Genomic DNA, 15239 nt, shown 5'->3' with positions numbered 1-15239 from the left:
AGCGAGACACTGTTCTAAGTCCTCATCATGGGTTATCCAGTTCAAAGCTCACAGCAACCACGGAGGTAGGTGCCCTTCCCATCCCCCATTTTACAGATCAGGACACACCCCAAGGAGAGTAAGCAGGTGCCCAAGGTCACACAGCTGGAAGGGATGGAGCCGGTTTGCATGCGGATGGTGCCCTAGAGCCTGACTCTTAATCTATTCTGCCCTGGAGGGGGTGGGAGGCAGGACTGGAAGTGGAGAGACCAGTGAGGAATCTGCCGCAGTTAAGCAGCCGAGAAGCGACCAGGTGGGGTCTGCGGGGAACGAGGTGTGAGGGGACTAGAGGCCCTCCTGCTGCTCAGGCCACAGCAGGTCCCTTTCCCTCAGCCCCAGGCACCCAGCCTGAGCTCCTTCTCACCAGCCTAACTCCAGAGACGCCCAGCCTCCTCCTCCTCATTGTCCCTGAAGACTCATCATTTCAATGCTTCCACTCAGCGGAGGAAGACCCTGGGGAAAGGGCGGTGAGTCTGGGGTCTCTGCACTGATGCTCCTGACCCTCTGTGGGAGGGTCTCTGGAAGCCCTGGGGACCCTGGCCCCCTCTAGTTATCATCCTGAGGATGAGTGGGATGACTCCCAGCCTCCTTCCCTTCTAGGAGTCTTCCTCCTGGGAACTCCTCCCCCTGGGAGATTACCTTGATGATGCCATCAACCCTGAGGCTGGCGTCCCCTCCCCTCTAGAGGACCCCCAGGATAGCAGCACCCTCCTGGCAAGCCCCCATCCTGGGAAACCTCCTGGAGAAGGCTGATGTAAGACAGGTGCTAGGTGGCACCTGGTAGAAAGATATACCTGGAGGGGAGGGCCTGAGAGAGGGGAAGACGGCTCAGGGAGAAAAGTAAGCTGCAGAAGGACACCTGATTTTGTCTGTCCCAAGTAGGAAGGAGGAAGAGAGGGAAGGAGGGAAGAAACTAACATTTGCTTAGCAGTTCCAACACTGGGAACTAGACCTAAACGAACCTTCATGGTAAAGATTATAAGGCTCTATAGTCTATAGCCAGGGTCAGCAAAGCTTTTCTGTAAAGGATCATATAGTAAATATCTTAGACTTTGTAGGTTCTGTTGCCACTCTGCCACTATAGTGAGAAAACAGCTGTAGACAATATGTAAACGAGTGAGCTGGCATGGCTGTGTTCCCATAAAACTTTATTTGCAAAAGCAGGCAGAAAAGATGCTCAATGTCATTAGCCATCAGGAAAATGCAAATTGAAACCACATGAGATACTATTTCACACCCACTAGGATGGCTGTAATAAAAAAGAGAGATAAGCATTGGTGAGAATGTAGAGAAATTGGAACCTTCATACACTGCTGGTAGGGATGCAAAATGGTCCACCTGCTTTGGAAAACAGTCTGGCAGTTCCTCAAATGGTTAAACACAGAGTTGCCCTATGACCAGCAATTCCACTCCTGGGTATAGACCCGAGAGAAATGAAGACATATCTCCACGCAAAAACTTGTACACAAATGTGTGTAGCAGTGCTGTTCATTACGGCCCCAAAAAGGAAACAACCCAAATATCCGTCAACTGATATATGAATAAATAAAATGTGGTATTATCCATTCAATGGCATACTATTTGGCAATTAAAAAGAAATGAAGTCATAGACAATTCAAGAAATTGCTTGGTGTGTAATGACATTAATCTCAGATTGAATAGGCCCATTGTGTACCCAACCTAATGAATAGAGAAAGGGTCCACTCCAAGTCACATCATTTTAAATTATAGTACACTGGGAATGAAGAGAAAATCCTAGCATTTCCGGGGGAAGACAATGGGGGGAAGTGAATTCAGAAGGAAAGGGAAGCAGAATGGCATGAGATTTCTCAACAACAAACACAGGAATCCAGAAGATAGCAGAGCAGTGCCTTCAAAATTACGAGTCAAAAAATGATGGAGAATTCTATACCCAACCAAACTATCAAGTATGAGGCTAGAATAATGATGTTTTCCGACATTCTAGGCCTCAAAAATTTGTATTCTCAGTGTCCCTTCCAAGAAACTACTGGGAAAGTGCTCTACCAAAATGAGGGAGTAAAACAAGAAAGAGGAAGATGTGAGATGCAGCAAAGATTTTTAGTAAAAATGGAAATTTAAAAAAAAAAAGGAATGAAATACTGATACACGAACCTTGAAAACGTGATGCTAAGTGAAAGAAGCCAGACACATATTGTATGATTCCATTCATATGAAATGCCCAGAAGAGGCAAATCTACAGGCAGAAAATAGATTAGTGGTTTCTGAGGGCTGGGGGGCATGCGGGGAATAGAGGGTGATGGCTAAGAGATATAGGGTTTCTTTTTTCAGGATGATGAAAATTGATAGTGGTAGTACATAAACAAATCTGAACACACTAGAAACTAGTGAATTATACACTTTAAAAGTATGAATTGGGGGCTGGCCTGGTGGCATGGCAGTTAAGTTCACACTCTCTGCTTCGGTGACCCAGGGTTCGCTGGTTCAGATCCAAGTCATGGACCTACGTACCGCTTATCAAGCCATGCTGTGGCAGGCATCCCACATATAAAATAGAGGAGGATGGGCACAGATGTTAGCTCAGGGCCAATCTTCCTCAGCCGAAAGAGGAAGGTTGGCAACAGATGTTAGCTCAGGGCTAATCTTCCTCAAAAAACAAAATGAATTGTATGGTATGTGAATTATATATAAATAAAAATGTTTTAAAAATAGTCACTGGACCAGTTTCAGTCCACCACCCATAGTTTGCTGACCCCTGATGTAGAGTTGTCAGACTGCCTGTGTCGGAATTTGCATCCTTCTTTGTGACCTTGGGCAAGTTTTAGAACTCCTCTGGCCTCTACTTTGCTCATATGAAAAGTGGAGTGGTAATAATAGTGCCTATCTCAGAGCATTCTTGTAAAAATTGAGTTGAAATATGTAAGCTGCCTGCACCTGATTGATCTATAAATGTTGGTGATTATTATGGTTTCCACTTTAGAGATGAGGGAACTGAGGCTGAGACAAAGGGAGACTCTTATCCAAAGTCACACAGTGAGTAAGTGACAGAGCTGATGTTCAAAGTTCCATCTGTCCAGTGCTGAGTCCTTTTTCTTTCCATTCTGCCATCTTATTGTGCTGTCACCTACTGGTAGGTCCTAACTCACTGGGAGGCCCTGGCTGTGCCCTGTGCCATGTAAGGAGCTTGGCCAGGATGCTCATTAAGGGCTTGAACAAGCTGAAAGTAGGACATTTTACAAATTGGTGAAGAAGAGGGTTCGGAAATCCTGTGGCATCTTGTTCCATCAGCACTAAGTCTAGAGAATGGATTTCCCACTTCCCTTGCTGGACTCTCATGCCAGCCCCCAGGAGAAGAGGAGATGTACGATGCTTTACTCATGGGCTAGGCGTGTGAAGCAGCAGCTGAAAGTAACGTAACTGACAACGTGACACCACCCTGTGGTCCCCAAGTGCCCTGTGGAGGCAGAGAATAAACAACAAACTTCACACTACTTTTCCTAAAAGGTCAAGAGAAATGGAAAGCCACCATACTCTTCTAACAACAGTTTGCTCTCTTGGAGAGCAGTGAGGGTATAAAAATATTTTATAAATCAATCATCTGTGTGCCATCAAGAGAGAGGCCTCACCCGGGCCAGGAAGTGGGGGCTGTAGAGTGTATCAGTGGAGTTGTACCAGGAAAAACAATAGCAACACTGCTGAGAGACGAATTGTAACCCAACTTTGGAAAGCAATGTTGAAAAGAAGGAAGAAAGAGAACAGGAGGAGGGAAGGAAGGAAGGAAGGATGGAAGGAAAGTATGAAGGAAGGATGGAAGGAAGGAAGGAAGGAAGGAAGATATATCTTTGATATTCCCAAGTGGCCCAGTTGGAGAAGAAATCCTTTTCCTGGCTGGTTTAGCGGTGAATTGAGGGAGGGAATCTCCTTCTGTTTTTAGACACCTAACTTCTCCATTCCCTCCACCAATCCACAACCAATTAGCCACCAAGATCCATACTGGCTTCTAATGGTATTTGCCAAATGGATTTTGAAAGAGCTTGAAGAAAGTCTTGCCATTTTTCAGAAAGGCTGGCTATGAAGACTAGATAGGTGATTCCAGCAATCCTGTAGTCTCTTCCACTGAACTTGAATGTGTGTATCAGTCAGGATAGGCTATACTATGCTGCAGTGACGAACATCCCCCAACTCTCATCACCTTAACAGAAGAGTCTGTTTCTCACTCACAGGACATATCCAGGGCAGGGGCTCCACATATAGTAATCACTCAAGGTCACAGACTAACAGAAGCACCATTTCAACACATGCTTCTATGACCACCATGAGTGAGAAGAAAGGGGATGTGCTGAATTACATGCTGGCTTTTAAAGCTTCACTCAGAAGTAATGCAGGGAAATTCTGCTTATATAGCGTTGACCAGAAAAAACATAAATTCAGAGCCTGAAGAGATGGGCTTTCTAGCATGTGATGAAGGCAGAGAGCCAGAAATGTTTTGTGAACTCTCTCTTGACAACCACAATGTACCTCAGACAGGGACCAGGGCAGTGGGCCTCAGATCCCAGGAACCAACCATTAAAGAGCAGTAGTGTGGGACCCAGGGAGCTTAGTGGCCTCCAGGGACTTCTAGGTGAGAGCAGGCAAAGTGCCTGGTACATGGTAGGCACTCAATAAACACAGCATTGCCTGGCTCCCAAAGGATGATGATAGAAGAGAGATGGAAGGGATCTTAAAGGTCATTTAGCCAAAGTCCCTGAAGCAGAAATTGGAAAAAAGAAAGGGAAATGAGGAAGGGACAGATGGGGAATGAGGAAGTGGGGAAGAAATTCTTCTCACCTGCCATTTCCAAGCAGCGAAGCCCTACCATTCAGAGGGGTCCCCTGCTATCTATCTTGGTCGAAAGTCTTCTGTTGTCTGCAGTGACAGGTGTCCCATGAGAGGGGACTGTTCTCAAAGACCCAGCCCCCCAGGGGTAAGGTTGATGCTCGACACAGAGGTTGGGATGGGTGTCTCCCTGAGGGCCCCGCCTGCAGACGCAGCCTCAGTTAATGGGACAGGCCCCAACTGTGACTGGGCCTCGGGTTCAAAGCAAGGGGATCAGAGGCTGCTTCAAACTGCCTTTGACTAACTCAGCTTGCCTTGACCTGACAGATGGAGAGGATTCCCACTTGTACTTAAGACCATTTCTAAAGAAGGAAGCATGACCATGGTAGACAGTTACACTGATGACCCCGGTGAATCATACCCAGCCCCCGTAATGGCCATGACTTGCTTTGGCCAAGGGAACGTTAGCAAGTATGATGCAAGCAAAGGCCTAAGCAGGTCTTCCACACTAGGACTTGTCATCTTAGAATGTTCCTGATGGAAGCCAACCACCATGCTTTAAAGATGCTCAGGCAAGACTACAGAACGATGAGAGGCCATGTGGAGAGACCCTCAAGGATGAGAAGCTCCAGCCCCAGCTGAGCTCCCAGCTGAATGCAGCCACTGAGTGACCTCAGCTATACAGCGTGGAGCAGAAGAACTTCCCAGAAGAGCTCAGGAAACCCTCAGAACCAGGAAAAATAAGTTGCCATTATTGTAAGCAATTCCACTTTAGAGTCATGATGCACCAATAAATAGCTGAAAGACTGACTTTCTTTTGATCAAGATAAATGTACAAGATGATGCTTGGGTACCTGGACGTGGCTGCTTTTCTGCCTCAGGTTTGACCGACACCAAGAAACTTCTTCTACACAGATGTGAAGAAGACAAGGCCCCGGGGCCTGGGGATGCTCCCCATCCATTGAGAGGCCAGATGCATCCATATACAACAGCAGAACTTGAAGTGTTGTAACAAGGAGACATGCAAGGTGGTCAAGTTGGGCCTCTTAGCCAGTATGACGTGTAAACCAGCTCCTGAAGCAGACAGTTCCCCAGGCAGATGGAGAGGAATGGGGAAGGACTCCTAGCCAGAGGGACCAGCATGTGCCAAGACACAAGTGGGAAACAGCCTGGTGCAGTTGGCTGCCTACAAGCCCCGTGTTACGGCTGGAACATCTCTATATATAGCAGAGAGTGGGGCGAGGAGGCTGGGGAGGCCAACAGGGCCAGGCTCTTCAGGGTCTTGCAAGCCAGGAGAGGGAGCGTGAACACCACCCTGAGCTCAGTGGGGTGGGGGGACGCTGAGGGTTTGGAACCAGAGCAGGACGGGGTTAGATTGACAGTTTCCAACATGTCACTCTGGCTACTGAGTGGAGAATGGATTGGAGGGAGGGAGTCTGGAGGCAGCTGGTGAGAGCCTGACCTATTCATTCATTCAAGAAATTCTGACCACCTACAATGAGCCAGGCACTGTTGTGAGTGTTGGGCAGTTTGAATGGTGGGGATGGAGAAAGGGGGTGGACCTAGATATGTCTGGGAGGTAATTTGGGAGGTGAGAGCAAGTCCTGGGTAGACTCCCAGGGTGTCCTGAGGCTGCCCAACTGAGGGATGGAGGTGCGTTCACCAAAATAGAACCAGAGACAGCATCAGGTTTCAGGGATGCAGGAGAGTTTGGATTTGGTATGTCTGTGGAGCCAGTGGACGTCTCCCAGCCTAAACTCCCTTTTATGTCATGGGGACAATTAGCCTGGCTGTTGGGGTTGTCAAATATTGTGCCTGCCTTCAGCTTTTCCTGGTCTGTGTTTCTTCTTCCGTGGAGCCCTTTGGTGGTGAACGTGAGAAAGGGGACGCCAGAGGGGTTCCAGGGCTGTGTGCTGGTGGGCTGGGAAAACCCGTGGGAATTCATCTGCTCAGAGGAGACAGGGTGGGAGGAGACGGGAAACCAGGTGTGGCCGAGGAGTCTGGAGGCAGGTGGGGGGACTTCAACGCTGTCTGCCAACCTCCTAAGGGTGCCGAGGGGCAGGGGGACAGACGCAGCTTCTAGCCTCAATTTTCTGTCTATAAAACTGGACTGAGGAAAGTACTGAGGCTGAAACCAGATAATTCAGGTAAAATTCTTATCAAGAGGCCAGGCCTATGAAAGCCACTTACTAAGTGACTGACGTATTTGCTTCTCTTGGCTTGTGAGACCCCAGAAGCAGAGTTCAGGCCGAAGAAAGAGGCTTTTGGGGGGGCCTATTCAGCCCCAGGCCAGGAAGAATCTTCCAGAGCTAGGAGGGAGGCGAGAGGGGGCAGGGGCAGGGAGAAGGCTGAGAGCAGAGGAGAGAAGCCGCCTCCCCGCCCCGCAGACAGTGGCGGCCTGGCGCACATCCCCATCAGCTCTGCCCCACCGTTCCCAGTCTCGATGTCCACAGGCACGAGGCCACACTGCCACTGCCCCACAAGTCCCCCTGCACCTGGTGAAGCCTCCTCTCTTTCCTTCTGGGAGAGGGGCGCTGACTCGGGGAGGGGCAGAGGACGAAGGAGCTCAGCTAAGGCTCAGGACCCAGACAAATCCTCTCTCCCACAATGGCCCCAAAGGTCACCGTTCTGTTGCCTGAGACGCGTCCACCAATCTCTGCCTGTGGGAATCCCACCCATCCTTCAAGGCTGGGCTTAAAGGCTGCCACCTCCAGAAAGCCTACCCTGAATTCACCTCCTCTTCTCTCCCCACATCCTCCTGAGTCAGAATAATGCTCCCTCCTCGGAGCCCACATCTCTCCTTTGGCCTCTGATCTCAGGCTTGCTCACGGCAGGGCAGCCTCCTCTCAAGTGGCTGTGAGCTCCCGAGAGCAGACCTGTGTCTGAGTCATGGCAACAGGTGACATTTTTGAGCACCTCCTACACGCCAGGTGCTGTGCTTAGAGCATGACTTGCTTTGCCTCACTGAATCTTTGCTCAAGCTCTGTGAGGTGGGCACTGAGACCGTCCCCACTTTGCCAGTAGGAAAACGAAGCTACTTACTTGACGAGTGTCTCAGAGCCAGTCATGGGAGCAGCTGTCCCTGAATGCAGGCCTGTGCGACCCCACAGCAGGGACCTTACCCGCCTCCCCCTCCAAAAATAAGGAGTGGGCGGGGCCTGGCCGGCTGCTGCAGGCTCAGCCCAGCGCCATCTGCCTACAGCCCACTCTGCTGACGCCAGCTCCGCCCCACCTGCTATTCCGAGCTTCAGCCTCCGTTTTCAGAAGGGCCCTGGCCAGCTGTGGCCTCCCTCCCAGGGGCAGGGCATGAACTGGGCTTCCTCTGAGCTCAGGCCCTCGATGGCTGCGTCTGGGGGGTCTCATCCAGGACCCTTCAGATGTGGCCAGTAGTGGCCAAGGTGGCTGGGCCAGGCTGCACCCCACCCAGATCTGTGCCTAGAGGCCCCTGCCCTGGACCTGCCACCTGTTTTCAGTCTTCAAGTGCCTGCTGATCAAGGACTGTGTTTTGAGGACCCCAAGCTCAATGGGCCACATCCCTGGTCCCCGGGAACACCTTCAGGTGGCCTGCAGGCTCTGGGTGATCCAGCCCCTCCACAGTACCATCCTCACTCTCTGTTACAGGCCTCGTTCCAGGCACCAGCTCTTCCCACATGCTGGCTCTTTCTATCACCTTGAGGCGACACATGCATTTTCTTCTTCCAGGCCAACTCCACTCATCCTCCAGGTCTCTACTCAGAAGTCTCCTCCTCAGGACAGCCGCCCCGGAACTCGAGGGCAGCTCTCACGGTACCCTGGGCTTCCTCATCATCCTCATCGCAGGGACATTCCGTTTCAATGTCGGCCTCCCCCTGCTGTAAGTGAGCTCCATGCAAACAGGGCACTGTGTGGTACCCTGCTAGCCCAGCATAGTGCTGGCACACAGGGAACCCTCGGAGCTGAGCACAGGATGTGCAGGTGTCCAGGACACCAGGGACGGAGGCAGAGGTCGGTCTGAAATGAAGGTCACGAAAAGCAATTCCTTGGACCGCATCTGAGCTCACACCCAGGTGGGCCAGGCAGGAAGGGCGTTCCTAGAGGAGGGAGCAGCCTGGGCTGAGGGCAGAGGGAGGCCCCGTTCTGGTGCCCAGCAGACCGTGAGGGGCCTGCAGCCTAGCTGGGTTGTACAACCTTCCCAAGCTTGCGCTGTTAGCAGCGGAAGCTGAGTTCAAATTCAGAAGGTCTGATGCCACTGCCACACCTCCCACCACCCTGCCACCCTCGCCCACCCCCATGCCCTCCTCTGGCTGGAGTCTGCCGAAAGACTCAACAGAAACAGCCTGAGCTTTGGGGTCAGGCAGCGCCCCACCCCGTTGCAGACTGAGCCCCAGACCACAGGTGCCAAGGGAACAGGTCAGAGTTAAGGGAGAAGGGCAGCCCTGGTAAGTGGGGGCTGTAGTCCGGGACCAGCAAGAGGACTGGGGCCCCGTCCCTTCCATCCAAGGAGACTGCCTGTCACCTGCTCAGGCTTCCAGGTGTCTGTCGTTCATCCTTTTACTCAGTAACTTTGCTGACTACTCACCCTGGCCGGGGTCTTAAGCTGGGGATGCAGAGCTGAGCAGAATCCCCAGGCCCTGAGCTCGTGGGGCTCACAGGCTAGTCGGGGGCACAGAGAGGAGTTGGCCTGTGACGGGGAAGCACTGGCCCCTGGACCAGCACGACAGGCCGCTTCCAGCCTTTCTCTTGGCCCCTGTGGACCAGGTGGACCACAGCCACCACTTGCCAGGGCCTCCTCCACCCCTTTTCTGATCTTGCTCCCTCGGCCTCTATAACTCGGGGCTCAGGCCGGAGTTTGGGTTGCGAGGGAGAGGTGCCCCAGGCCAGCCTGTCTGCCTCTCGGGGCTGTGCCTCCAGCCTGACTCTGCAAATCCTTCAGCCCCTCCACATCCTTCCCCCCTCCCATTAGCATGCAGGCTGCTCCTTTGAGGAAGCTTCCAGATGCTCTGCCTGCAAGAATCCCTTAGGAGGGCCTTGGGGGAATTGGGTTCCCTTCAATCAATATTTATATCACAGATAGACCCTGAGTACTGAGCTGGCAAAAAGCAGACTTTGGTCTTAGCCAAAGCTCACAGTGGCCCTGGGAAGGCAGACTCGCCACTATCCCCATTTCACAAATGAGCAACTCGAGGTTCTAATCATTCATTCGTCCTTCCTCAAGTGCTGGGTCGCAGTGGTGACCATGCAGTCAGGAGGGCTGTCCAAAGGAGCCTGGGGACATGGAGTTAGTCATTCCTAGTGAGACGAGAGGAGGAAAGGGAGCCCTGGGAGGGGAGGGCTCAAAGGAGGCTATGCCAGGAAGCACAGAGAACCTGCACCTGACTGGAGGAGGGGTGGGAGGCAGCCAGATAAAGGCAGGCCAGAGAAGCAGCGCAAGTTAGTAATGTACCCAACTACAAGTCAGAGCCATGACTGGACCTACTGGACTCCATTCCCAGTGCTCTTCCCACCACATCATGCTCTTCCACACACACATCCCATACTGACTGCTTGCATGGCCAAGCCCCGTCCTGGACACTGGAGAGAAGGACCGTGCCATGAACATCACAGTGTAGGCACTGCTATGGGAGCCCAGAGCGGGCAGTTTGCCTCAGAGGAGGAGGAGAGGTCTGGGAGGGCTTCATAGAGGAGGTGACATGTAAGCTGGCCCTTAGAAGATGGGTAGGAGTTTGCCAGCTAGAGGAGGCCTGTCCACGCAGAAAGGGTAGGGTATGCAAGGCTTAAAGATGAAAATGGAATTCACATTTCGGGGGCCTCATCATCATGGGTAGGTGAGTGAAGGAAAGGGGTGTTTTAGGCGAGGGGTGGGGGGCAGTCCTCTCAACCTCTGTGGTTCCATCAAGTCCAGGAAGAAACCTGGGATAATTGGGTAGAGGGAGGAAAAACTGGAAGTGAGAAGGGGAGCTGGGAGCCAGCGTGGGGCTGCGCTTGGGGAGGACGCCAGCTGCCAGCAATTGAGGCGTGTTGTTGGCTCCCCATTCATCCCCGGTCTCTCTCGAGAGCTGATTAGCAATTGTTCCTCCAGCTTCTTAAGAGGCCAGGGGATTGCAGGGAGGGAGGTGAGCCTGGAGAAGCTGCCAGGCTTCCGTGGAAGGATCCAGACGCAATTTGGGAGGCAGAGGAGACCCCTCCGACACCCACCTCTGCCTCCTTCATGCTCCTTCCCTTTCTAACCAAACCTGGGAGATGGGAGAGGGAAGAAATTCCTAAAAATACTGAGACAAACTGAAGATCATTCTGAAGCAGAGGCATTTAAAACCATGGAGTTGGAGGATGATGGGGCAGCGGAAAAGTCCTTGGCTCTCCAGACAGACTTGAGTCAGAATTATCCCAGGGCATACTTACTGTGTGGCCTGGGGCCAGCAGCCTAACCTCTCTGAGCCTCAGGTTCCTGGTAAAGTTGTTGAGAGGGTTTTAGGAGGCAGTGCTGGCAGAGTGGTTGGCAAACAGTAGGTGCTCAGTAAATGTGCAGTGAGGGAGACTTGGGGGACTCAATGGCTACCTCCATCTTCAAATGTCAGTGGGGCTGTCCTGGAACAGAGGCCTGATGGGGAAGAGGCAGCCTCCATCACCCCCCCGCCCCCACCGCCACACACACATACTCACGTGCAAAGGCCCTGGCAGGGTCTTGACTTGTCCTTCTCAGTGTCAGCATCTAAGCAGAGTTCACATCTCAGCTGGAGGAGCGATCCAGCAGCAGCCACTTCTCTCTGCCTCTCTCTTGTTTCCATCCTTGTCTCTGTCTCTTTCAGTCTCTGTCTCTCTTTCTCTGTGCGTCTGTCTCCATCTCCCTTGCCTCCTCCCACGTCTCTCTGTGTCTTTGTGTGTATCTCTTTGTCTCTGTATGTTTTGCCACGTTTCCATCTACTCATCTCTCGTGCTGTGTGTCTCTCTGTGTCTGTGTGTCTGTATCTGTGCGTCTCTCTGTGTGTCTGTATCTGTCTTTGTTTCTGCCTCAGACTCTGTTTTTCTCTTATTCTGTCTCTTTCACTTTTTGTCACCCTCTGTTCCACCACAATCAGAGACTGCTTGAGTCTAAGGGTTGGGAAATCACCACTTTCTCCAAAATGTTCTTCCTCTCCCCCGGGTCCTGGTGCTGGTGGTGCCTCTGATGTTGGGAGGAGGGTGGCCCCCAAACCGCTCTGCCGTGGAGGCCCGGCCTGGGTCAGCACAGAGGGCACGGCCTTCTGGACGTGCTGGTTTTCTGCACGGCTACTATGAGCCTCGTGGAGAGGCGCCCTCAGTTCCCCTCCTCCAGCAGCGGCCTTGGGTTATGAAGGCCTATGAACTTGAACTCAGGTCCCCTCTTTCTGCCCTTGCCCTGGCAGGTCCCCGCCTCTCTGAGATAAGCCCACCGTCGCTCAGTGGCGGAGCCTTCTGCAGTGCCTGCCTCCCCAGCTGCCCACCCTCTTCGCTGTCATAACGGGCTTCCACCATGCCCAGACATGCTCTCCCCATCCTGTCTCTTGTCTTAGCATTTTCTGTCCCTTCCAATTGGCATTCCTGCTTCAGTGCCACTTCTTGCCCCTCAAAGCCCAGCTCCAATATCCTCTCCTCAGCAAAAAGTGGGTCATTCTGGCTCTGTGTTCCCCAAATCCTGGCCATCCCTCCACATGACCCTAATCCCTCTGGCTTGTTTCCTGGTCTGTCTCCCATGAGCTCCTTGTTTCTGGGGCTGCACAAAGGACATCTTGGTTCCTGAGCAAATGAGCCCACCAGACTCTGCAGGGGTCTGTCGGCAGCCCTCCTGCCAGCCGGCCCAGGACAGAGGCTTCGTGCCAGCTCCCTGGGGTACCTAGCCCAGACTCCCTGAGGGATGGAGACATTTCCCCCCTGGCAGCTGCCCAGCCTGTGGCCCAGGGCTGCTATTTGGCCAGCAGCAATCCCAGCCTCCTCAGAGCCACCCCAGACGCCCTACAGAGGCACCGGATCAATGCGCCCGGAGGAAAGCTCCACTCTTCTTGTGCAAAGCATCACTCTTTAAATGACTGGGGTTGAGGTGCAGGCTGGAGTGGGCGGGGTTTTCTGAGGGTGGGGTACCCCGGTGCATCACATGAGCTTCAGCTCCCTGCTGAGGCGCCTGCCTGCAGGCCAGCATAGGGAGTCAGGGGCTGTTGGGGAAAGGCTGGGGCAGGGAGATCCCAAACTGGGAGCCAGTCCTGGGTCTGCTCCCGACCTTGGGCTGTGTGACCTTTTTCTTTCGGGGCCCTGTTTCTCCCTTGTCCCATGAGGGCTGGGACTAGTGGTCTCTCTGACCCCCACAGCTCTGATATGCTGGGCTGAGACCAGAACCCCCCAGAGTCTGCCCTTTAGTCAACATCAACCTTAAACAGACACCGCCTGCTCCACCAGGGCCCCTGCAATGTGCAGGCACAAGCCGTGGGTGAGGAGCTCACGTCGGGAGACATGCCTCTTCCCCATTCCCGCTTCCCAGAGGCCAGCACTCCGCCCCAGGCAGCATGGGTCTTGCCCAGGACTCACCCTGGGGACACCTCAAGGGACCATAGAGCACAGTGGCCATGACCACTGTCTTGGAGCCCTCCCCCCCAACTTGGGCTCAAACCCTGAGTCTGTCACTTTCAGCTGAGTTACTTTGGACTAGGTCTGCCCAACCCTGACATCACTGACATTCTGGGCAGGATAATTCTGTGTTGCGGGGGACTGTCCTGTGCATTGTAGGGTGTTTAGTGACATCTCTGTAGCACCCCCTGAGATGTGACAACCACACAAACCTGCAAACATGGACAAATGTCCCCCGGGGTGAAAGGACACCTGGTTGAGAACCACTGCCCTAGACAAGATATGTAGTTTTCTTTGTCCTCAGTTTCCCCATCGGTAAAATGGGGATTAATAGTGATGAGAAAGGCTGACTTGTGGTAAGTGCTCACTGAATGGGAGGTGCTATTCTAAGCGCCTTCTGCGGTTTAGGTTTTAATTCATTGACTCCCCATCGCAGCCCTAAAGGTGGGTATCAGTCTCCCCATCTTTCAGAGAAGGAAATAGAGAGAGATGTTCAGAAGGTCACACAGCCAAGAAGGGGCCCATTTAAGCAAGGCTGCCTGGCTTAACAGCCTGGGCCCGGAACGGCAGGGCGCTCTCCGGGTTGAACAAGACCACGCGTGTAAGGTGCTTTGTGCCGTGTCTGGAATCGTCCAAGCGCTCCATCAATGCTATTATTGGCTCCACGAGCCTCTCCACCCACATGCTGGCCTGTTGCATCTCCATTGATTCTGAGTCAGCCAACAGTTACAGAGCCACCACTCCATGCCAGAGTTACGGCATTTAATCCTGTGAGAAAGTTCTCTCCCCAGGTTGCAGAGCGGGAAGTGGAGGCTCAGAGACAGGGAGAGCTGGCCCAGGGCACACCGCAAGGTGCCAGGCGACCCCTGGGGTGGGGGTGGGGGGGAGGCGGGCTCCTGCAGCTTGACCTTCAGCCAGACCCAGTGTTCTTGGGGACAGGCTCTCCCCGACTCTGCCACAACCGTCAGGAGGAAGCAGGATGGAATGGCACCGATGCTGAGGAAGACGCCAAAGGTGGGTGTCCCCTCCCTTTGTGTTAAACCAAACTTTCCAGTCTCAGGGCCTGCAGCCTGTACAGTGTTGAAAAACAGTGGTCATTAGTTGCCAACATTTAGAAACATTTAAAATTACAAGATTTCACATTGAAATCTGCATTACTGCTTTCCTCTGAAAATTCCGAAGAGGCAGTGCACCTGTGCAGGTGGACAGGCGCAGAGGCTGTGAAGTCAGACTATGTGGGTTCCAAGCAGCTCTCCCACCAACTTGCTGTGTGTCCTTGGCTGAGTTACTTAACCTCTCTGTGCTCTGGTTTCTTTGTATGGGGGGATAATAATAGTATTTGCCTTGGGATTGTCATGAAGATTAAACGAGAAAATGCCTATGAAGCACTTCTTTAGAACAGCTCTAGACAGAAAAGAAGTGTTGACAATGTTTGCTGTCATTATTTTTATCATTATGTACTCATATTAGTATCAGGCAATGCTGACTCCACATTCTCCCTCACCCGTGGCAAAAAACAGTCGAAACTGAGTAGTGGCCGCCCCTTGAGATGGGGTGTGACTCTCCCATTGTCATAGCCCCCGACACCCCAGACCCCAGACTAAGGTCCTTAGAAAGGCGGCTCCACATAGGGGCCTGAGTCCCGATCACCCAATGACTTTTGGACAGTCCCTCCATCTATCTGGACCACAATTTCCTCCTTTATAAAATGGAAGCACAGAACCCTGAAAACTGAAAGAAGGCAGACACGGAAGGCCACGTATTGTGTGGTTCCATCGGCATGAAATGTCCTGAGTCGGCACACCCACAGAGACAGCAAGGTTAGTGATGGCCTAAGACTGGGGGCTGGGAAG

Source organism: Equus asinus, chromosome 10, assembly GCF_041296235.1.
Source record: "Equus asinus isolate D_3611 breed Donkey chromosome 10, EquAss-T2T_v2, whole genome shotgun sequence".
NCBI classification, from domain to species: Eukaryota; Metazoa; Chordata; class Mammalia; order Perissodactyla; family Equidae; genus Equus; species Equus asinus.
The sequence above is the reverse complement of the archived record's forward strand: the minus strand, read 5'-3'. Positions refer to the sequence as shown.